The sequence below is a fragment of the Rattus norvegicus genome, chromosome 1, assembly GCF_036323735.1.
Source record: "Rattus norvegicus strain BN/NHsdMcwi chromosome 1, GRCr8, whole genome shotgun sequence".
NCBI lineage: Eukaryota > Metazoa > Chordata > Mammalia > Rodentia > Muridae > Rattus > Rattus norvegicus.
The window spans coordinates 142390614-142415131 of record NC_086019.1 but is presented as its reverse complement, the minus strand read 5'-3'; the positions used below and the strand labels follow the sequence as shown (position 1 = coordinate 142415131).

The following is a 24518-nucleotide window of genomic DNA, read 5'->3' as shown; positions in this document are numbered from 1 at the left end:
ATGGCATGTGACTTCAGGAAGGTTACAGTCCAGGTGCAGCTCAGAGGAGTAAAAACCAGGGCCTTTCCCTCCCAGGACTCCCAGGGAAACCAAGGCAGTGCTACGCTCAACTCAGACTAGCTCATCAGAGTCGGTACAAAGCATCTCTTTTCAACTCCGCATCCAGCGACTGCTCCATTTGAAGTTTGCGCTTGGGTGTTATATGGGAGTGTCTATACTATGATAATCAGCAAACACCCATGAGGTGAAAGCTCTCGTTTTTTCTGAAAGTGGATTTACCAGTATGCCAGAAATAACCTATGCTAAATATAAAAGGAAACTGGGAGAAAGACAAGAGGTGCTTCTCCTTTCTACCTAATGAAGCCTCATTCTCTGTTCACGTCTCTGTCCTGTGTATTTTCTAGTCCTCTTGGGCTGGACCACCTTATTCTGCACACCCACTGGAGTCCTCTTGCTGGTGGACTGGCTATGTGATTGGACACAAGCCCCTCATCTCCGCTGACCCTGGATGCTTCCACTTCCTGCCCAGAGCCTTGTCAGTCAGTAGGGCCCGCCCCATGGTTCTGTCTCTCAGCCACACCTGCAACCACACTGCCCTCGGCGTTTCATTTTCTCCTCGATTTTACATGTGCTAGCTTTGCCTCATTATACAGAACACGACTTTCTTGAGGCTGAAAAGGGTTAACTACCATGGGGCCTGGATCTACACAAAACAGTATGTTACATTTCCTCACTCAGTGGAGGAATGGAGGCTGGATTAGGCAGATTAGTGAGCCAGGAAGACTTGCAGTGGACCAAGGTGTTCAGTGTCTTTAATGTAAGTCTTTGAGAAACGAGTAAGTTTACTGGTTCCTCCAGCCACCATCCTCTCTCTAGCCACCTCCGCAGGCTAATCTCCAACAGATCCTTTCCAGTTGCCACCCACCCATGGATGAAACCTACCCTGAGATCTGTGCATGACCGTGGTGGCATGTGTCATTGACACTGGAATTTCTAATCTTGCATGGGGAAGGACCCTGTGAAGAGGGACCCCAACTTTAGTTTGCTCATTTCCTACATATCTCAGACAGATGAGGTGGGGTGGTGGGTAAAGGGGGGAACAGGAAGCAGATCTCAGCTCAGCCTTTACTCACTGTGGAACACACAGGACTGTTTGCAGTCTTTGCATGTGTAAGTTGAAGACCTCAAGTGCATGCTCATGTGTGCACGGGTTTGCATATGTACACTCTCTCTCTCTCTCTCTCTCTCTCTCTCTCTCTCTCTCTCACACACACACACACACACACACACACACACTGTTAAAGTTATTTTTCTTGTGTGTCCTTGTTCTCTCCTTCCCTCACTTTCTCTCCCTTTCCCTCCATCTCTCCCTTCTCTCCTCTTTGATTTTCTCATTCCCAATTTATTATGTGCACCATTCTCACTGAAACACCCTAAGTCCAATTCCACAGATGCATGCTGCTTTCTAGTTAACTAAGTGAGGCCTCTTCCAACGCATCATCCATGGGGTGGGGGCTACTGCAGATGAACCAGTCAAGGCCACAGTTTGGTCTCCCTAGAGAAGCTCTGGACTGAGAGGGGCCAACAAATGAGAAGGAGGGGCTTTCCTCTCTCAGAATAGCTTATGGGTCAGGCAAACCTGAACCTAGAGACAGTACATATGAAAGAGGGGTACTGAGCCCTGACCTGGACCCTGACTAAAATGGACTTTGAACATCCAATTTGGTTTTCTTCTTTGAGACAAGATCTCATGTAGCACAGGCTGGCTCTGGATTTATCATATAGTTGAGTGTAACCTTGAACTTCTGATGCTCCTGTCTCTAAGCTGAGTGCTGGATTTACAGGTTTGCACTACCATGCTCAGTTTATATGGTGCTGGAGACTGAATTCCAGGCTTTGTGCGTTCTAGGCAAGCTCTCTATCAGCTGAGCTACATCCCCACCTGAGCCTCTAATTTTCAATTTTTGGAAAAGGGAGACTCTCGGCCCTGGAATTCTCTGAGATTCTATATGCTAACTTCGTGCAGTCTAAGAGGCTTTGACATCTAGGGACAGAGTAAGTTTCATGACTCCCTTTCATGGACTTCTTGGTTAGGGGCCTCCTCTGTTTTCAACAGCCAGCACTACAGACAAAGCCCATTCTCTGGGAGAATTTCGCACACGTGGGATGATTCTGGTTACCATTTAGTGTAGTGAAGGACAGGAGGAAAGTTGGGTGGTGAGGGCATGAGGGTCCTGCTGTGTCTACGGAATGCAGAGTGAAGATGAGGGCAGGAGACAGACTCAGGTGGTACCACTGGGGGTGGGGAGCAAGACACAGAAAAGTGACTCCTGGCTGGCTGGCTGCAGCTTTGGTTTCTGCTAGTGTGGACTTGGCCTTGTCTCCCTTTGTGCTCTGCTGGCCTCTGGTCTGGCCCCTTCGCCAACCTCCTTTCTACTACACAGTTCTGTCCATGCACAGTATTCTTCCCTCAGCTCTACTCTGACTAGATCTAGTCTTCCTGACCTACTCTGACTCTTTTTTGAGTCCCGGCACAAATACCACCCTAAGAAGATGTCCTAAAGACCTCCATAAGAAGCAGTCTTCCCTTGGCCGTGCCTTTTCTTGTCTTTGTTGTGGTGCTGACGGTGGAACCTATGGCCTCCTATGGTCTGTGCAAATGTTCTGCATCCAACTTTATTCTCAGCTCTCTTTCACTTCTTATCTTGAGATAGAGTCTTGCTATGTTACCTGGGCTAGCCTTGAACTCACCGGGTAGTCTACCCGGACCTTAAATTTATGATCCCCTGCCTCAGTCTCAAGAGTTCCTGGGATTATAGGCCTACACAACTAGGCTTGGCTGTTCTTGGACGTTTTCTGTGTGAAAACCAGTTTATGAATGGACACATCTTGGCTGGTGGCTTCTCTCTCACAGATGCTCTAGTCTATGAGGCCATAGGGGAGTGGGGGGTTATTCCATAATGGCTCACAGGGAGGACGCAGAGGTTCGGGGGAGGCTGCACTATACATAGGAGTGTGACACTGGACTCAGTCAGATCTTGTTAAGTCACAGCCGTGACACTTGAACAGGAACACACGGCGTGGCCTCAGTTATTTAGCCTCCTTGAGGCTCTGCTTCCTACCTCAATAGGGCTGACAAGGCAGGATCGACCGCCTAGTGCAGGACGGCTGAGGGAATCTAATTCGGGAAGCTGTGTGGCCTCCAGTGTGGTGTCTCCTTAAAGCTTATTCTCCCTCTGACAGAGTCCCTGCAGTGTATCCCCTCATTGCTGCATTTGACCTCACTGCACTGACCACGTACCATGGGCCTTGAGCCTTGGGCCTCTGCATCTAGGAAGCTCTCACCCAGTGTGTGCCCAGTTTTCATTTATAAGGTGCCTCCAAGTGCCTGGCCATTTAACCCTCAATGACAGCAGGCAATGGGAACACCCTTCGAGCTTGGCTCAGGCTTGTGATGTTCATTCATTCATTCAGGTTGGGTATAGGATGTGACTTCAAGTAAAACTGTAGGCCATAAATTAGGAGCCAACTGCTGCCACCTCTGTCTCCAGGACCTCCTTGGTTACCGAGGACAGCTATCGTGTCTCTATCTACAGGGACTAGGGAGCATTTCCCAGTGAGGATCAACCTATATGATGGCCTCATGAGCAGTTTAAAGAGCCTGCTGTATGTCAGGCATTGTGTTCTTAGCTATACCAAGACTATTTCTCATCCTTAAGGCCACCTTCCAAGCCAGGTATGGTGGAACATGCCCAAAACCCCAGCATTTGGGAGACAGAGGTAAGAAGATCATGAGTTCAAGGTCATCCTTGGCTACACAGTGAGATCTAGGCCAGCCTGGGCTCCATGAGACTCTCAGAAAATAAAACAAAACCCAAAACAGACAAGGCATCTTGCAAAAGGTAAGCATTGCTGTCCTCTATAAACAGCTAATATCTGATCAGAGAGGTGCATTAACTCACTCAGAGCCACACAGTTGGGAGTGATGGGACTTGGCCTGAAGCACAGATCCCACAGTTACAGATGTCCCCTCCCAGATTTCCAGTCTCACTCACTCTTCAGTCAGCAAATTGATTTCAACCAATGAGGAGATAAGGGACTATCATAGTTAAAAGAGAGGGGATGGCAGGTAAGATGGCAGCCTGGAGGCTGCCTCTGTGTGAGCAGTGAAGGAGAGAGTTGGAATAAGGAACCACACGCTGTATTCTAAAGAGAGAAATAGGAGATCTCAGAAAACCACCAAGGAAGCAGAAGGAAACAGGAAAAGATCAGGACAAAAGGATTCACAACCCAGAGAAGTAGGTGAGTATATCCCGAGTCAACTCACATAACAGAGACACCGATGGAATCCCAGTATGTCTCCAGGCTGAGGATGCAGGGTTACTGGAGCCTGCTTCTGCTGTTGCCGCTCCATGTCTGTGGATGGCAGCCGGCAAGCCGGATTCCCAGCTCGCTCTGGGAGCATCAGCTCTTACAGAGGGGTCTTGCTGGGCTCTGAGTCCTCTCTTTTCCTGCACTTAAGTGCAAGTCACAAATCCACCATAGGGCCATATCTATCATCCCAACATGGTGGCTCTCGCCAGCATCTACCAGGCTGACTGTACAAGAGTCAGAAGGTAGATGGCCACCGTCCACACCAACAGATTCCTAGCCAGACTGCATATAGACAGGCCTTGCTGCTTTCCTACTGGGGATGTCAGGGTGTCCCAAAGTGTTTGTAAGGGATGCTTTGTTTGTGGAGGGAGCACAATGGAAGGCTGGAGGAGTGGACCCTAAATACTTGAGAAGGCAACGATGACTTCTCTTGACTCCCTCCATCCCACAGATACATATCCCACTTCTAATATCTCTTCACTTGGCTACACTGCGATAAGGCATAGGATGGGCTTCACCTTTCTGGAGTCCACCCTGAATCCAGATCCATACAATTTGCTGAACCAGCCCCTTCTCCATTTCCCAGAAGACAGTGCCTTATGGTGGGAGATGGGTCCATTCAGAACATAACATGGGCTATACCTCGTCTCCAAACCTGCTACCTTGGTGGTCATGGGCAAGTTTCTTATTACTGGCTGGAATTTCCGTGGGTGGGAGGCAGGGGAATGACTTCCTGTAATAACCTGCTCTAAGATGTCCTTTCATCCTTTTAAACTACCTGAGTCTCTCGGGCCCCTGCGTAATCAGATGCTGCTGGGAAGGGGACGGGGCATTGGGAGAAAGGGGGATGGCACCAAATGGGTCTCTTAAATGAGTGAGAGGTGCTGAGCATAGGACAGATGGCATCCAAGAGAACTTGGCCTAGAGACTTCTTGGATAAGGATGAGCATCCCCAGAGTGAAGTGCAGCATCTTCTCATGCACCACACACTGTCCCCTGCTTCTGCTTGGACCACATGTGGCACCTCTAGCCCATGTGCCTCTGACTCCAGCTACCTGCTAGCCATGCCTTCGGCATACTGAATATAGCTCTCTTTCTTCTTCCTGGTGCGCCCTTCCAGAACTTTCCATGGCTGTCCACTTTTCAGTACTCAGTTTCAGTTCAGGTGTCCCCTTCCTTACGTATTCCTTCTGGACCACATCCACCTGTTATAGCGTGTTCATTCAATACATGTGGAGCACCCCAAAACTGACACATCACATGTAGAGTGCTCCTACTCTACTGCATCACATGCGGGGTATTTCTAATCTGAAAACTCAGAAAAGCTCCCGGACCCAAAACTGAGTACCAACACGAATTCTCCAGGTGCCAAACTTCTCACCATGAAACTGTGCTCCATGCCCAGTGTCAGAAGCACCTTCAGGCTATGTGTAAGTCAGAAATGAAACAAATGAGTTCAGTTTAGATTTAAGACCCACTTTCTATATACCTCATTATGCATATGAAAATACTCCCCCCAAAAATCTGAGATCAGAAACTCTTTGACTCTTAAGCATACTCCATTGGTGCCATCACTTCAAATCATAGACTTTTCTTAGTTTATTTTTTAATTGTCTGTTTCTCTTACTAGGGTTATGTTTTATGAACTTCTGTCTGTTCTGACGACTATGCTATTCCTAGCGTCTAGAACCATGTTCGGCATACGAGGAACATTCAGTATTTGTTGAATGAATGAATGAATGATTGAATGACTCTTTTGGACTCATTCTGGGAATGGAAGTAGTGCTACTTAAGGATGGTGGTTACTCCTGAGTGTCACCTGTATCCCTTACCCTGGGGGAGCTTCAAAGCCTCTAGGGGTGTAAGCAGGACTATGGAGAAGCCTGGAACATACATATATATGGCCTGGGGAAGATCCCTCTTACTCCTCCCCTGCTCAGAGGACTAGGAGTCAGGCAGGATGGGTCAAGGGTCACAAAGCAGCATTGAGAACAGGGCTCCATCCTGAGTAAGGCTGTCTTTCTGAGGAGTGAGAGGCCACGTCCAGGCACTGGGTAGAGGGACTTCACGAGGTCTGGGCACCAGAGAATTGCTTAAGGCCTTTCTGATTCCCTAGTGAATGCCTGGGGGAAAGTGGGCACAGAGTCAACCCATCAGCTTCTCCTCGCTGTCCCCACCCTCCCTGTGCTCACCTTTAGAGTCCTCGGAAATTCCTCTTGAATTAGAGGAGCTCTGGGCACGGCTCTGGCTCCTGGCTGCTTACCCACCCAGGGCCACTCAGCTCTGCCCTGTTCTGTCTGTGGAAAGGACCACAGTACCTGGGGCTGGCCTTTTCCTGTCTCAGCCTTCCACTCCAGCCTGGGGAACTCGGACGTTTTTGCTGCATTAATTTCAGACTTTGTGTAAATACGAGACTCGGGTCTTTGGAAAGGAGCGCCCTTCAGCCTAAGCTTTCCATCGGGAATGCACTCCTTTCCCGGAGCAGGCATCTTGGGCCAAGAACTCAATTCCTGCTACTCAGTGCTCATTGCCAACCTGGCAAGACTAGGAGGTGTTGGGGGAGGGGCTGGGACCCAGAGTGACAACACTCTTGAGGGCCTTCCTCAGTGGCAGCTGGGCCCACACTTCAAAAATAATGTTTAATAAAGATTAATTAAAGCTGAGGGTCTTGATAGAAATTCCTGCTTGAAAGAAGCCACTACCAGATGTGTCGGGTGACAGCCAAGCCCCTGGGAAAAGCAGAGGCCACAGGCCTTGGATGTAGCTAAAGGAAAATTAGGGCCAATCAAACCAGTTCCTTCGCTTTTGAAACAGATGTGCAGAATCATGTTTAGTTTAGAGATCCAGTGGGGGCGGGGGAGGGGTTATGTGGAATCAAACCTCATTCCGTGGACCCTAATTTGCACTTTTGATTTCAGATACTGGCAAAGACTTCAAATAGAGCATCTGCCGAGCTCCTTTTGGGTCACTTCTTCCTTTGAGAGCTGATGGGAGTCATGGACAAACTTCTATAGTGCCTATGCTCATGGGATTTTGAGTAGCCAATCAGGGTAATGCAGGGTGACTCCTTTGAGCAGTAGAGAGTTGGCTCTGTCCAAGACAAAGCTTACTTCTTGCTGCCAGCTCCCAGGTGGTGAGCGCTTACCCGGGGGCCTTGGACCAGGCTGGGAAGTCTATATTAACAGTGGAGATTTGTGCTGGAGATTTTGTGCCGTGAGCTACCAACTTGTCTTCTGGAGGGACTGGAGACAGAGGTGAGTCACTTCTACATGACCAACCCCACAAAAACCCCGGACTCTTCCCTGGTGCACCAGTTACATCATGTCCCATCCAGGACTGCTTGATGGTGGACAGTGGGCAGGGCCCCTACATCCCATGATAGCCCTGCAGAGAGACTGCTTTCTGGCCCTCATGTTTCATTCAGGAAGTGCCAAGCCTTTCTTGGGTTTCTTCGCTCCCTCCCTTTCTCCTTCCTTTACCGGGCATCCACCATGCACAAGCTTCTGGTACAGGGGTAAGGGCTCCACAGACAGGTAAGTCTGTAGGAGGATGTAAGGTTAGACACTACACTGGGCTGGCCCTGAAGAGCCTCCCTGGAGCATTTAATGGAGTTGGTGGTGGGAAGACTCAGTGTTTTAGGGGATGACCCTGTCCCAGGTATGGGCAGGGAGGATACCACAGCCAGATAGGATTCCATCTTTGCCAGTCCATCTTGTGCTGTAAGAAGTTCCCAAAGGACTGCTATCACGATCAGGTTCACCATTGTTCTTAGTTACAGCAGGAGTATATGCTGCCCAGAGGTCTGTTTGCCCCAGTAAAGAGACTTCATGGAGGAGGGACTGGATCTCACTCACCCTTGGCCATTTCTCCTCCAAGTCACAGCCCCAGCGCTGCCCTCAGAGTGTCCTTAGATGGAGGCTGGACCTCCCATGTTCGATTAAAATACTCATACTATAAAATGAGCTATTTCAACCACTTTAAGGACCCACGTTAACAGCCTCAAGTAGCCACCCTGTTGAGTTCCCACTGGTTCCATCCATCGCCTGGACCTTTTTCTTCTCACAGAGCTGAAAGTCTGTATTGATTAAGCAACCAGCCCACATTTCTCCCTCCTCCTGGCTCTTGGCTGGCACCCTTTACAAAGGAGCTTGAATAGAAATTAGTCTCGAGAGAGGCTCACTGTCATAAGTTCTATTTTGGAATCGAGGGGACAGAGAGAGGTGTGGAGAGGTGATTAATCTGACATCTCACAGCCGAGGAGCAGCAGAGTTGGAATATAAGTCAGATGGCTGATTCCATAGAGAGATTAAACTGCTTCCCACATATGCAAGGAGGTTACTGGAGAAAACACTGCTGAAATAGGAGTCATTAAAGGGCCTCTGACCAAGTGTCACCCTTTGTTTATTTGCTATCTATCTATCTATTGCTTTGTCTGTCTGTCTGTCTGTCTATCTACCTACCTACCCACCTACCTACCTAACTATCTATCTATGTATCTATGTATCTATGTATCTATCTATCTATCTATCTATCTATCTATCTATCTATCTATCTATCTATCTATCTATGATTGTTCCTCCAGAGGACATAGGTTTGAATCCCAGCAAAAATACTTTGCCTCCCAACCATCTGTAGTTTTTAGTTTTAGGGGATCTGATGCCCTCTTCTGGCCTCCACAGGCATCAGGCACACACATGGTGGGCAGGCCTACATGCAGGCAAAACACTCAAACACATAGAATTAAAATAATTTAAAAAGGAAAATAATGGATTGAAGAGCCGAGTCTACAGCCCAAGGGCAGAATACTCTAACAGCTGTGTCCATTTGGAGTTGGGGGTGGGGGAACCACTGGGTAAGAGACACACATTGAGCTCCTGCTACAGTGTTTTCAGACTGGTCTGTTTTAAAGTTGGAGGACCAAGGCACCTTCAGATGGAGAATAGAGGCCTGCACCCTTAAAGGGGTGGAGCTTATCCCTGAGTCCTTCAGAGAATCAGGGCTTGAAGAGGAGCAGAGAGCAAAGAGCCCTCACGAGCTGTCTCCTCCTTGCATCTCCCCTGCCCAGCTATCCCCAGCACAGCCTCAGCCTCGTCCTCTGGCTGGCCTGCTTAGGCGCATGACCATCCTCAGAGAGGCTGTCAGGACTACAGTGTCCAAGAACCTGTCAGCAGGATGTCAGATCCGCTGCTCCTCTCCTTGGTGCTGCTGCTGCCTCTTCTCAAACCCTGTTTCATCCCTGAGGTTGGGCTCAGAGACAACACTGACTTTCCTTTCCTTTCCTTTCCTTTCCTTTCCTTTCCTTTCCTTTCCTTTCCTTTCCTTTCCTTTCCTTTCCTTTCCTTTCCTTTCCTTTCCTTCCCTTCCCTTCCCTTCCCTTCCCTTCCCTTCCCTTCCTTTCCCTTCCCTTTTCCTTCCCTTTTATTTTGCAACAGGAACTCAGGTAACTCAGGCTGTCCTAGGCTTCAATCTGTAACTGAGAATGGCTTTTGTTTCTGCCTCCCAAGTGCTGGGCACACCAGTGTGAAGCTCCATATCTGGCCCACGTGGTGCTGGGGATTGAACCCGGGGTTTTTCGAATGCTGGGCAAGCACTTCTCCAACTGAACTATATCCCTACCCTCCCTAGCTCTCCTTTTTAAAAATGACCCCCTCGGAATTGTGTTAAAATACACATATTATAAAATGAGTTATTTTGTGTCCACTTTAAGGACCCACGTTGACAGCCTCAAGTAGCCACCCTGTTGAGTTCCCACTGGTTCCATCCATCTCCTGGACGGTTTTCTCTTCACAGAGCTGAAAGTCTGTATTGATTAAACAACCAGCCCACATTTCTCCCTCCTCCCGGCTCTTGGCTGGCACCCTTTACTTTCTGTCTCTGTGAATTTGGCTCCTACCTCTCCTCCTGCAGAGGGACACGGATAGCTCCCCCAATAGTTTGGAGACCCCCTCCATTCCATCTCAATTGGACAACTATCACGTCTTTCCCGAGTCCCTTATATATCCAAGGGGGATACCTCTCCCCCACAAACAGGACCTTGTCAGGTGTTGTACTGCCAGCAGTAAGGGACATCACACACATTTCACAGAGGGGCTGTTTCTTTGTCAACATCGGTTCTAAAGCACCACAGAAGGCAAAAAGAAGGTTGATCAAAATTTTTTCCCTTAGAAATCTCCCAGGCATATGCCGTGTTGGGCACCACCATACTGTCTGCCAGTGAGTCCATCACAATTCATCTTTCTTCCATTTCGATGTCTGACTGTTGATTCTTTATCAAGGGCCATGTGGTATTTAAGATACCTATCATTCCACACTGGATGCTCACAGGAGAATCAGGGAACCAGAGCCAATTTCAAGCGGCAAGACAGGGTCTCTGGCTTACAGGATCACTGATCCATTGGAAGCGGTTGAGCCCTGCAGAGCTCAACGAGACCAAACTACTTCAGCTGCGCCACAGATTCATTTGAACTAGGTGGGAGCAGTTGTGATCTTTTTTTTCTCAGTGGAAAAATTCAGTGGCCGTGCAGTATCAGCAGCAGGACTTGGGCAAAGAGCTAGAACTCCCTGCACAGTGCTGACTAGGAGAATTCCCTGCGGATAGTCTCACACCCACACCAGGCTCCTTGAGGACAAGGAAAACTCCCTACTCCTCTCCAGTGTGTCCTCTACTGTGACCAGAAAGAAGTTTGGAATAGGAAAATAATCAAGTATTGAAACTGGCATGTAGACATGTTCATGCTTGTATGTTAACTACAAGAGGCAAGCCACACCATAATATGTAGGCTATAACCCAATTTTATTCTCATGCATATTCATGAGAAGGAAAGAAACAGATGGAAATGTGACATTTGTTATCTTTGGGGTAGAAAGTTTAGAACAGATTTTTTTCTTCACTCTAGTGTTTACCTTCCCCAAACTTTCTACATGGTTCTTTACTACTTTTGACAAGGAGAAGAGTTTCTAAATATAAAATAAAGATTTAAATCCTTTGAAAAAATTTGCATCCAATGTCATCACAGGAGGAAATCGATTCTAGCCCTGGGGGCAATTAGGAGAACTGGAGTTTGTATATCAAAACCAATGGACTTTTCAGTGACCAAGTGGCAGCCAGCTGGGGACAGTGGGGGGCGGAGGGAAGGAGTGTCTTAATGGGTAAAAATAAGTGTGCTCTCTGTGGCTTAAAACTCATGGGAATCTGCCCTTGGAGGTATGGGAATGATAATCTAGTTCAAGCCCCAAACCCACCTAAAAAAGCCAGGTGTGGTGGTGCATGCCTCCAATCCCAGTGCTGGTGTGTGTGTGGGGGGGGGTGGGGTACAGGTCCACCGCTGGGGCTCACTGGCTAGTCAGTATACCTGAACCTGTGAGTTCCAGGCCAATGAGAGACTCTGCTAAAATAACAAGTTGTCTGGCAACTGAAGAATGACACCTATTGTTGACCTCTGGAATCCAGATATGAAGTTTTCGGCCACATAAAAGGGCTCCTCAAACACCCCAACTGATGTGACCCAGGACGGGGGTAAGCTCCTGCTTCTTTCTGTTGCATGAGAACCAGCTTGAGACTGAGAAATTCATCTTCTCCCTTAAATGGAATGCTGAGTAGCCATAAGCTTTAGGACTCGGTCAAGAGTTCACATCCGATCCGTTTGCCTACCATCTCTGCCTCAGACTCATCATCTGTAAAATGGGACAGTTAGACTTACAATTCTAGTTCCCCTGTTTCATGGGTGGTAATATGCACATGGGGACATCAGTTCAGGACATACGAAGGTATTTCTGTCCTTGCTCAATCTTCTTTTAGCATTAAAGTATGAAATCCACCCCTCTACAAAGAGTTTCCCATCAAGAGTATTACATACTGACTGATGCCTTCCCTTCAAACAGACGTATTGAAATCCTCTTCCTTGGTAGCTAGGAAACAGGGTCTTTGAAGATACAATTAAGTTCAGACGAGGCTACTGAGATACAATGCAATATGGCTGATGTTCTTATAAGTGGGGGAGATCCAGTCACTGAGTGATACCAGGAAAGACACTCCTGGAGCCAGAGCCTTGAGCAGGGATACAAGGCCTGCCATGGGACCCTGAGCTCAGAAGAGCACTGGAGGGTTTTCTCTCAGAAGGAGTATGTCCATTCTTGACTTTGACCTAGGCCATCTAGGTCTCATAACTATGAGATAACATTTTTGTCATTTAAATTGTCAAACTTTGTGGCATGCTGTTATGCAACTCAAGGGAACGAACAGGAGAGACAACTTTTGATCACACTCCTGGGACCAATTTAAACCTTGCTTCATGAGGCGATAGCCCCCTCTCATTCGGCAGTTGAGTTTAGGATCACTTAGATTGGGAGGTTATGTATGTATGTATGTATGTATGTATGTATGTATGTATGTATATATATATATATATATACATACACATTATCTACTCTATCATCTTTCTTTTCTTAGTAAAGACAAAACTTTCTGGTCTTGGGAGTTTTCTTGGTGCTCTTTCTGAAACTTTATGTCAGTTCTGCTGCTAGAACCCAATCTTTGAGACTTTTTCTTAGATGGGCTCCCTAACCCTCAGGCTTTTATGGAGCCTTCCCAATTCTTTGTCACTCTCTGTAGAAACAGAGAGAAAGATACCCTGGGTCCTATAGGAAAAACTCTAGAATTGAAGCCCTGGATTCCTTCTGGTTTCCGTCTTATCTGGGTTCAGAGTCTCCCCTGTCCCTGGGGTTTGCATAGGGCATGGTGTTGGTTAGAGGCAAAGCTATGCTCAGCTGCCTCAACTTAAGAAAAGTCACTAACTGTTCTCCTGGGAGATTCAGAATCCTCTTATACCCAGTCCCTGGAGAAGAGAATGGAGAAAAACAAGGAATGATCTGGGGGCTGGAGGGAACTCCAGAATGACACCAATCCCTGTCACTCCCTTTTCCCTTCCCGATGGCACAGCCATGCTGACCACGGCAGCGACAACACCTACACTGAAGTACTCCATAGCCCATCATTTGCAGCATCTGCAACACATTCCTAAGAGAATGGCTGAAGGGGTGAAGGATTGTCAGGGCTGAGGGGGAAGGCTATAAAAGTTGCTCACTGGACCATTCCAGCTGCTACTGCAGCAGAACCCTCTGGAGCTACAAAATGTAGGGAGCCTGGGTACAAGACCTGCTGTAGTTACTAGCCTGTGACAGAGCGAGACTGTCTTTCCACCTCCATTGTTCCCAGCTAGCTCTGGGTTGGTATAATGCAAATAGCCCTTCTGCTCTCATTCTAAAATGGCTAAACAGCAGACCTAAGAGCCTGAGTGGGCAGGAGAGCAGTTTCAGCTTGGGCCATTGAAGACAGCCATGCTCTGAGATGCCAGGCACGCGGCTGGGCTCTTCAGGGTTAACAGCAGCTGGTGCTTGGAGAGCATCTACTCTGTGGAGCACCATGGCTTAGCTGTATCACCTCACTTTACTCTACTACCCAACCTCAGGGGGCAAAGGATTATACTCGATTCATAGAAAATGTGGTGGTTTGAATAAAAGTGGTCCTCATGGGCCCATGGAGGGTGGCACTATTAGGTAGTGTGGCTTGTTGAAGTGGGTGTGGCTCTGTTGGAGGAGGTGTGTAACTGGGGACAGGCTTTGAGGTCTCAGGAGCTCAAGGCTGGCCCAATGTCTATGTTACTTACTGCTGCCCGCAGATCCAGTAGAGAACTCTCAACTATCTCTCCAGCACCATGTCTGCCTGCATGCTGCCCTGCTTCCTGCCAGCCCCCATTGAATGTTTTTCTTTCTAGGAGTTGCTACAGTTATGGTATCTCTTCACAGCAACAAAGCCCTAAGGGAAACAGACAAGGAGCTTTGGGTATGGTGGAATGAGTCCTTTGACAGAGGCTATGTTGGGCTTGGGACCTCTCTAACAATTCGTGTTTGGGTGACAGTGACCTCGAGGCATCTTTTGTAAACTCATCAAGAAGGGAGCTGCCAATAAAACTAGAGTCTATCTAAACTGAAAGATGACAAGATGGTGCTGTGGCTCCAGGAGACCCCGGGGTGGAGCTTGGAGATGGATATGGATGAAGCTGGAGGGGGACATGGGGCATGCCTCAGTAAAGACATGAAAAGCAAGGCTCTTTGGCATCTATGGAATCATCAATGCTGAACTTGGAGGGGCTGGGCAGCCATGTCCTATCTCCTTCCTAGCCTCAGAACCCAGCCTGCTTCCTATCTGCCATGTCTACATGGCACAGGAACCCTGAAGTCACAAGACTGAAAAAAACTACCAAAGGAAAGATGATCCATGGACTTGTGGGCTGCCTGAGCCCCAAAGGCAGTGACAATCTAGAAATGATCCCTTAGAACAGCTGGACCCCATGTTGCTGAGTCTGTAGGATCTGCTAAGGAGATCTGGGAAGAAGACTGCTGGAGTAAGGAGGTGGCCATTCCTCCTTTCTTTGGATCATTGTTACCCTCCACTGATGGCAGAGTGAGCCCGGTTGACTGTGTAGAGTCCTGTGGCTAGTCTGGGGAAACAATCTTTTCTGGGTCCTAGTTTTCTTATCTATTACAAGATTAGAACACATCTTATTGGTGGGTTTCAAAAGACAGGAAACTGAATCCCTCTCCATGCACCTCTGTGATTCATGTGGGGGAGTCATAGGCCTCTCCCGACAGCAGGCTCCCTGGAGCACAGTTTAAAGGGCACCGGGTTGAGGGTATTTGTCCTTCATATGACAGGGGTAGGGAAGGGGACAGAGTCATCAGAGAAACTTGCAGACAGTGATCAGCTACAAAAGTCACAACAGAAAAGTAGCCAGGTATGAGAGCAGGAATATTTGTGTTCTTTCCATGGGATGGACAAAATCAAAGCAACATGTGAACATGAATAACCAAGTGGGCAGAGTCTGTAGGCTGCATAACAGGAAGGGCAAAGCCCTGAGAACAGAGGTTCTGAGGCCATGGGGAAATAGACCTAGTAGACCTGTCTTTACACCAGCTCCCTAGGGCCCTTGAGCTGCAGACAAGGATTTGGTCTGACTCCATTCATGGTAGTTTGAATATGCTTGGGCCATAGGGAGTGGCACTATTAGGAGGTGTGACCTTGTTGCAGTAGGTGTGGCCTTGGAGGAAGTGAGTCACTGTGGGGCTGGGCTTGAGGTCTCCTAGTGATCAAGCTCTGCTCAGTGAGGAAGAATGCCTACTCCTGACTACCCGAGGATCAAGATGTAGATCTCTCAACTCCTCCAGCACTATGTCTGCCTGCACACTGCCATGGTTCCTGCCATGATGATAATGGACTGAACCTGTGAAAACTGTAAGCCAACCTCAATTAAATGTTTTCCTTCATAAGAGTTGCTTTGGTCATGGTGTCTCTTCACAGCAATAAAACTTTAACTAAGTCAGAAAGTATGACAGGACCACTCTTGGGTCTTTTGGGAGCTTCTGCAATGCGGTGCTGAGAAGGGGTCGTGACATTTGATTGCTGCATACATCTAAGGGTAGACTGTTCCACAGAGGGCTTTTAGTGATTGGTTATTCTTTTCAGCCACCACACATTGCTAGAACCTTATGTAGATGTCAGAGGAGCATTTTCCTAGTTTGGTTCTGGTAGTAGCCAGGTCCTAGAGGACTCCCTCTGCTAAGATATTAAAACTTGTCCAGAAGCCAATGTGGGTTGGTTTGGAGGAACCAATGAGCATCCCAGGGTGAGGCTACTGGGGAGGATAGAGATACCTTGAGATGTGGTGGCAGCTCCTGGCTGGACCCTGTGGGCCCTGGGTGAAGGTGACGTTATGCATGGGGTGGTAGAGGCAAGTGCTGACAGGACAGCTCCTTACTGGACTCCGGAGGCACACCCTGGGTGCCATCTACAGACACGTGGCCTCTGGTGCCACCTGAGAGGGAGCTGGAGCACACAGGGTTCTGCCTCAGTTAGGAGGCTTGGAAGGAGTTCAGTTCTGCAGCAGGACTGGCCTGCTCCCACGCCACCTTCCACCCACGAACAACAAACAGCCTCCCTTTGGTGCAGTGAGCAACAGTGGCAAGAGAGCCAAGGGGAGAGTGTAGTCACACAGACCCTTAAATGGAAGGTGGCTGATGGGAAGATGGGACTGAACCCAGTCTGCAGGAGGGTGGAAAGGGCTTCTAGCTGGTGATGGGAGAAGGCTGAGAATTTTTATTTGTTTCCATTTTTGAGAAAGGGTCTTATGTAGCCTCATTATGTGACCAAGGACCTCATTATGTGACCAAGGGTCATCCTGAAGTTCCGGGCTTCTGCCTCTGATTGGGTGGGATTATAAGTATGCACTCGATATTAAACCCAGGGCTCTGTGCATGCTAGACAAGCACTGTGCCAATGGAGCTATGCTCTCAGCTGCAGGAGATGGGATTTTTAGGCAACCTGCTGGGCCTGCCTCTTCTCTGGTCTGTCCCCGGGCTCCAGGGCAGCAGCCTTTCCTTCCGCAGACCTGCCTGATCAGCATCTCTCTAGACCGGGTCTCTCAGTCTTCTGTAGGAAGAAAGCGCTCCTAGCTGGATGCATTCTGCTTGTGAGACTTCAAGGAGAATCCAGTCCCTTGGAAAGGACTGCTTAACTCCTCGGTGTCCCTAAGAGATGACACCCCATTTTAACACTCTGTCTATTGTCCTTGAGGGTATGTTTTTTTAGAAGCTGTTATTTGGTGGGAGGGCAGGGAACTTGGTTTTTCCACCAGGGACATAAGTACTCACTTTATCCAAGGTCAAGAACAGCTGTGTTCTGGAAACAAGGCCTTGTTTCAGGCATGGGGGTTGGGGGCGTGTGGAGCCTTCTTGACCTCCCTTCCCCTGCAGAGCAGAGCTGCAGCATGAGCCACTAACCTCTCAAGGAGAGGCTCAGGCTAGGAGAATCCCCAGAAAATCAGATTCCTGTCTCCGTCCCTCATCCCACAGAGGAGGCTGACTTGCCATCTACAATGTTCACTAGCTTCTTAGATGGCTCTAATTTCCAGTCTGAAGGCTACCCTCCTCTCTACAACAGTCCCTTTCCAGTGTCTGGTCAAGTTGGACAACATCCTGCAAGTTTCAAAGTCATTCCAAAGCCTAGCTGGTCCCCTTGGCCATCTATAAATAGAGGCAGAGGTAGGAAGATGGGAAGTGAGGCAACCCTAGCTTGGGAGATCAGGGTGGAGGTGGGGTGACATGATGAAGAGTGACAGGCCGACAGTTCAGGCTCTGGGAAAACCATCTTCCATATGACTAGGGTGGTGGCTGGGACATGCTCTCTAGGACAGGTAAGAACCTGGGATGCTGTTTGGACACTTCTCTCACAAAAGGCTTTACTCCTAAGTGTGGCCCTGGAGCCAAGTAGGATATGGAGGACAGAGCCAGAAGGTGACCCAAGGGTGGGTGATGGGTGGTAGGTGGCCCGGGACTGTCTGTTAGGTTCTTTTCCATACACCTTGATTATCTGAGATAGGGAATCACGTAGCCCAAGCTGCTCTCAGATTCGCTGTGTAGCTGAGGAAGATCTTTAACACCAGATCCTCCTCCCGCTGAGTGTTTGGATTACGGGTGTACACTGCCGTACTCAGTGGAACCCAGGACGTCACGATGCCAGGCACATGCTCTAGTATCATTTTTAAAAAGACAAGATCTTGCTATCTAGTCCAGGCTGACTTCAAACTCAAGATCCTCTTGGGTTTAGACTTTTGAGAGCTGGGACTATAGACCTGTGACACCACACCCAGCTGTGGCTGAGTTCTGATAGGATGACACGGTGCTTCAATGATAACCCCCCCCCCCATGACACTGCCTTTCAGGTGGCTTAGGGAGTGGCATGAGAGGACTCAGACAGCTGTTTAAGCTGAGGTGATGCTGAGAGAAACTCTCCTTCCTTCAAGTGCCCTTCCACCTACACTCTCTGACAGCTTGCTTAAGGAGAGATGGCCAATACTAAAACCTTTCTGCTTTAATGTCTTATGACCCTATAAAATGCAAGTCCAGGGACACTGGCTGAGCTGTGAAAAATCCATCCCTTTGGCTAGTAGCTTTCAGTTAAGTTTTATTCCTCAAAGTAGAGGCTTGGATAGGCTTGCAAGGAGTTCCTGGTTCCTGTTCAGTTTTCATCTCCAGAGCTGGGCTGGCCTCAGTTCTGGTGCCTCCCTCCCTGACCAGCTCACTCCCCACAGGGATCCAACTTCTGTATCTTCTCTGAGCTCTAGAGGGCGCTGCCTTCCGGAGAAGTAGAGAGACAGAACTTAAGGGATATCAAAAGCTGCCTTTTTCTGGGAGGGCGGGAGGTGGGGTAAGAGGGTGGGGGAGCAAGAGAGGAAGAACCCATGCAAGTGAAGGTTGTCCATCTGGGTGTTATGGGTCTTCTCTTTATCAAGAAGGAATTTTAAAGTGTAGTAGTCTGTTTGCTCATGTGCTCATTCATTCATTCACTCAATTCATTCAGTCACCTAGACTATCATGTATACCTTGAATTGAGTTAGACACAGACATATAAAAATCCCTGCCTTGGCTTCCCAGCAACTCTATACGGGGGTTTCATAGACAGTGGCTTCTTTTGGGGGTCTCCATTTTACAGATAAGTAAGACAAGGCTCAAAGAGGTGAAGCTACTTCTGTCACACAGAGTTAGTGTCTGGTGACTCCAAGTCTGGGCATGCTTCTACTGCTGACCCTAAACACCTCTGGCTTTTTCCTCAAGCCATAGTTCACTGAGCTGTGTGTGAGGGAGGTGCTGATCCCACACACACCCTCCGCTTCCCCAGCAGAAAACATTGCTATGGCAACCAGTCCCAAACAGAAACCTCCTTTGGCTTGGAGATCACACGTTCTCACCTTCTCACCTGCTGATGTCGTACCTTTCCCTAGCAGGACCTTGAAAAGCCTCGAAGTTAATAACGCCTAAGGTTTTACTGAAGGTCTACCTTGTGTCAGCATTTTTATTTGCTTTATCTTGGACCCACAGGTCCATTTCAAAGATGCAGAAACAGGGCCACACGGGTAAACACATTTCTGCAGGTACACAGACAAGATTTCAACTCTCACATGGGCCATGCTCTTTCCATTGGGCCACTGAGACCCCACCTTCTCCTCACTCCCTATTTGTGGCCTGCTATTGGCCGCTACCCAGACCCCATCTCTTGCTGGGACTAAATAAATGTCCATTTATTTAGCCATTTTCCTCTTTCAGGTTTGGTACTAATGACGTTTTGGATTCTCTCTCTCTCTCTCTCTCTCTCTCTCTCTGTGTGTGTGTGTGTGTGTGTGTGTGTGTGTGTGTGTGTGTGTGTGTTGGGGGGCATTCTGTACATTCAAAACTGTTTGGCAATTTTGCTGGCCTTTCTTCACAGCATGTGGGTAGCCTTTCAAATAGTGACAACAGAAAAATGTCTTTAGGCATGCTCAGGCAGGGCGAGCATAGCTTCCAGTTGAGAATCATTTCTTTTATAGAAATGAGGAGCCAGGGTCAAGTTGATAACAGCTCCAGCTCCCATTAGACGTGAGGAAGAGCCCAATATGTAGCAAGTACTGGTGAATGAATGAATGGTGGCAGTGGCTGTGGAATGTTCTAGATAAAATTCTGATGCTCTGGGTTCCTATACAGATCCTCACAAGTGTGGGCTGGAGTGACCCAGGTTCAGTCCTTTCCCCCCATAAGTCTTCTTGGCAATCTCTTAAAAGAGGCTTATTACAGGCCTTGAAGACCCTGGGCATTCATGGTTTATGGATAGCCAGAGAGACCAGAAGGCTAAAGAGGAGTTTTCCCCAGGCACTGCAGAACTTGCCTAGCTCTGTCTCTTTCCTCTTCTTGCTTCTCAAGTCAAATCAATTACAGAAGCATCAGCCCCCTCTCCCTATAGAGGACCCCCCCCCCAAGAGACATGACTCCTTTTCTGGGTGGATGTCTTAAAAGGAAACACAGGGAGCCTCAAAGGTAGTAAGTAAATACCCAATTCGAGATGTCCAGCCTCACATCCCCCAATCCACCTATTCAGGAGTTTAACAAAAAGCTTCTTTAGGGTACACTGTAAGGCCATTGAGGGAGCAGAGCTGCCTTCACACACTCCAGCCAGCCCACAGGGCCAGCCCTCCAACACACACACACACACACACACACACACACACACACACACACACACACAGCTGCATACAAGGAGGCTCTGAGTTTTTCAAAGTAAACTCAACCATTTCCGTTCTTGCCCTGGATTCAACTTTTTGAAAAAAAGGAACCGTTTTACCGGTTTCCCTACAAATTTCCTCTCTGGTCCGGTCCTCTTCTTGCCTGCACTCTCTCTCCAGCTTCCCCCACCTTTCTCCAGACTGTTCTAACAGGCTCTCCAGGAAGGAGAGCGCCATCCTTAAAGGAACCTCTACATCAACCATCCTTTTTTATTCCTGGGACACAGGACCCTAGTTCTGTGACTCCCTGACAGCAGGAAAGAAACAGCCCTGTATCTAAGATGTGCATCTACAGGGCATCCCACTTCTCGAGACAGCACTTATCTGTATTCACATATACAAGGCTGTCTTCCAGTCTTGGTTTGAGAGGAACCAAGGGAGTAAAGGGAATAGAGTCTTCTCTTCATTGAACTTGTTCTTGCCTCTCCTCCCACCCCCCCAGGTTCTGCCTCCAGCTGCCCCCAGTCTGGCCAGGTGTTGGTGCAGTTGCAGCAAGGACACTCCAGTGCCTGCCACCTGGGTCTTTTTGCTCTCCCCTTTTCTTTCTGTTTTTGAGTTACATTTGTAGCCCTTAACTTTTGAGAAAGGCTCTCATAATGTAGCTCAGGCTTGCCTTGAACATACTATGTATCCCAGGCAGGCTTTAGATTTCCAAATGATGTGTGTGTGCCATCACAGTGGCCTGCAACTTATAGCTTCCAAGTTTTTATGGACTGTAACTTGCAATTAGAAACAAATATAAAATGTATGTCTATTTGCATATATGCATAATTATGAATAAACACCCCCACACACACAGAGCATTGCAAAGTGCCCAATAGAAACAAAAGTCTCCAAAAACAATACTTGTCCTTACTCCATGGGAGGCTCTGTGATATTATCTACTATTCCATTCAAGGCTTCCCTGACCTGCTGTCACAGTCTGAGGATGGATAAATCTTGCAGTCTGTCATGGATTCACAGTGACACTCCAAGCCAAAGTCTGTGGGCTTCTCTAGGCTCAGCCAAGGCGCCCCTGATGCCCAACCAGCAGGGCCTGGGAAGGATCCAGTTCTAAAAGGTATCATTAAAAAATCCACACCAAAACCCGAGACACACAGTCTCTAAGAATGGTCAAAGCTGGCACTATCAAGAATTTATGATTTGAGTCCCAGTAAAGGAGAAGAACTAAGTAAGGTCTGTAGAGGATTTGAAAAGGCACCCACAGTGTGTCCTTTATTCTTTGACGAAATCTTCTCCTGCAGGTCTCCCCTTCTGATCCTTTTTAGAGACATGAAAGTGAGCCCCAGGGCAGCTCAGGACCTCAACAACTCATGTGACATTAAGTGTCTGAGTTCAGATGCTACTCTGCTGCCCCACCAACTCGGGATGTGAGGAGTTACCTCTTGGAACCCCTTTAGCTGCTTGGGACCTGGGTCACCTTTATGTGCTAGGGTAGAGTAGTGCTGGGATGCAAGGGGTGGCATTCAGGGTATCCTGAGCATCCAGGGGTAATGGTAGCTTTCAGACATGAGGCTCAGTGTGAACATGATTAAGTATGCTCTTCATGGAACAATTTAAGAAAAAGCACAATTACTTAATCCTAAAACGAAGACTTAAAACTATTCCCCAAGTACTTGTGGTGGTGGTGGGTGGGTACTGGCCCTTTGCTGGGGTCTTCTCAGTCATTTACCGGGTGCCTCTTGAGCCACCACAGAGCCCAGAGTCTGGCCTCCTCTTAGTGGTACTCTGGAGAAAGTACACAACAAATGAAGAAACCAGTCCTGGCTCTAGAAATACCACATAATTATATTTAAATTCAACAGGACTTCAGGAATCCCAGCATTTCCAAGAGAGATTTTTTTCATCCCCTTCGGTAACTCCTTCATCTAAAATGTTTTAAATGGGGCTGGAGGGAGGAGTCGCTCATTTTGTAATGTTTTCTTTAGGTGAGTAGAATCTCCTTGGGCTTGGTGACTGGCTGGCCAACTATCTTCAGAGTCCCCCAACTAGCCTGGTCAGGATAAACAGTCAACTAGATGACTCCTTGTCATGGTAACCAGAAGTAAGGAAGAGAGAGGACTAGAGTGGAGAATTCTCTTCCCTTAAATGGGCAGAGGCACTGACTTCAGCGTCAAAGATCTAGACCCTAATCCTGTCTCTGTCCCCAAATCAATGACCTATAAAACCCCATTGCATGTTTTAGGTTCCCTTCCCTAAAGGGAATGCCTTAGGTGCTTTTCAGGGTCTAGGTTGCAGATACCAGCCCACTGCAACACCCAGAGGCAGAAGCACCAAGGTAAGCTACCTCACATAAGATCTTCCGGATGCATTGCCTCATGCTACCACTCTCCACCCCACAGAGCTGGAATTAACATGCCCACCAGACCTCTGAGACCTGACATGCTCCGTTCTGCATGTTGACCATATTTTTTCTCATACTACCCTCTCCTCATCTTTCCCCAACCCATAACTAGTGAATGCCCTCTCCAGAGTCCAGCTCCGGATTGCGGGCAGCAGCATGTTCGAAAAATTTGGGCGGGATCCTTCTTCCTGAAGCAGACAACCCTCCACACCCACAGCTTACTGACACGCTGTCATCCTCCCACCCAGCCCTGGTATTGGAAGGGTTGCAGAGAAGCCCAGAAGTGGAAAAACTTAGGGACAGTCATGCACCCGCCACCTCGCCTCTTTGCACCTTGACAATCGCCTGATCTCTTCTGGGAGCAGTAACCCTGTCCTAGGTTCAGCGAATCTCTTCCCTCGTCTTTCCCACCCCCTTGAGTGCCCTGAGATCCCTGCCAAATGGGACCTACGAGTTTTCTCATCCTTTTTCAGGTGTTCACTGCCTATCTGACCAGTTGTCGACATAATTTTGCTGATTCTCTGATCAGTTGGCCTTCCCAAGAGAATATGAAAGCCTTATGGAGCGCCCAGAGGAACGAGGGGTTGCGGGGGGGAGTGGGGTTTGAACACACATTTCCTTGGCTTTAAAACTGTTTCTCGCTCTACACTTCAGTTTAGCGCCCCGGTACTTTAAACTTGAAAAAGCTCTGGTCTTTCTTAATTCTGTGTACTCTGAGCAGGAGCCCCTCCACGTGTTCCCATTCACTTTGAGTCGGGGCAGCAGTTGAGTTTGCTCAACTTCCATGGGCATGCAGCTAATGTCCTGAGTCCCCAACACACATACTCAATGTGGGCACCAAGGCACGCCACCCCCAGCACTTAGGCGCGCGTCCTCAGCAGCATTCCCAGATGCCCTGGGACAGAGCTCCTCTGGAGAGAAGGAGCCCTTTCTTTACCTTGAAGAGTTGAACTCGCTCCTCCAAGAACTTCAGTCCGTTATCCCTGCTAAGCAGCTAGGGATTCCTGGGGGCTGGCAGCCCCGGGTCTTGCTGCGCTGCAGCAGGGATGCTCTGGGCTGGGAGTGGGGGTGGGGGTGGGGGCTGCGAAGCCCTCCTCCCGCCGGCGTCTCCTCCGCAAGTCCCCTCGGGCGGTGGCCGCAGTGGTAGCTGGCTGGCTGGGTTTCGGAGCAGGGTCGATGGAGGGAAGGGACACAGAAAGGTGCCCCGAGTTCCCTCGGCACCTGCGTCAGATGCTAGCCGCGGAGAATGAGGGACCTTGGGCGGTACTGCACGCGTCCTCAGCTCTGTGAGCCCCTCTGGCACCGCGGGGAGGTAGGTGGGCGGGAATGGTGCGCGGTGACACATACATAGGGGCGGGCGGGGGAGGGGAGGGCACAAACTAGGGGTGGGGGCGAGCGCACAGGGAAACCCCACCCCCGGGGCCAGTTCGCAGGGGGAGGGGAAGGCAGAGACGTCCGGAGCGCTCTGGACCAGGGCTGGGGACCCGCGCTCACTGGGGAAGGCGCCGGGCGCGCAGGGCACGAGAGGAGCGCGGACCCCGCAGCTCCTGGGGCCGCGGAGGAAAGCTGTGCTGGTAGCGCTGGAGGACCCGGGTCTGCATTGCGGTCGTAAGCTCCGCAGTCCAGGAGGCCCCGGAGGGCTGTGCCCGCAGAGT

The 24518-nt window shown here is 49.0% G+C and overlaps 1 protein-coding gene across 2 annotated transcripts in view; it reads right to left on the bottom strand.

Moving 5' to 3' along the window:
• Acan (aggrecan) overlaps positions 1-24181 on the bottom strand; it is a 62829-nt gene extending 38648 nt beyond the window's left edge. Inside the window, exon 1 of one of the 2 annotated variants that reach the window (NM_022190.2) lies at positions 23801-24181. The gene's annotated coding sequence lies outside the window, so the exon portion shown is untranslated. The remainder of the gene's footprint in view (positions 1-23800) is intronic. The other variant, XM_039101035.2, reaches the window with a different exon arrangement.
• Positions 24182-24518: the final 337 nt, after the last annotated feature.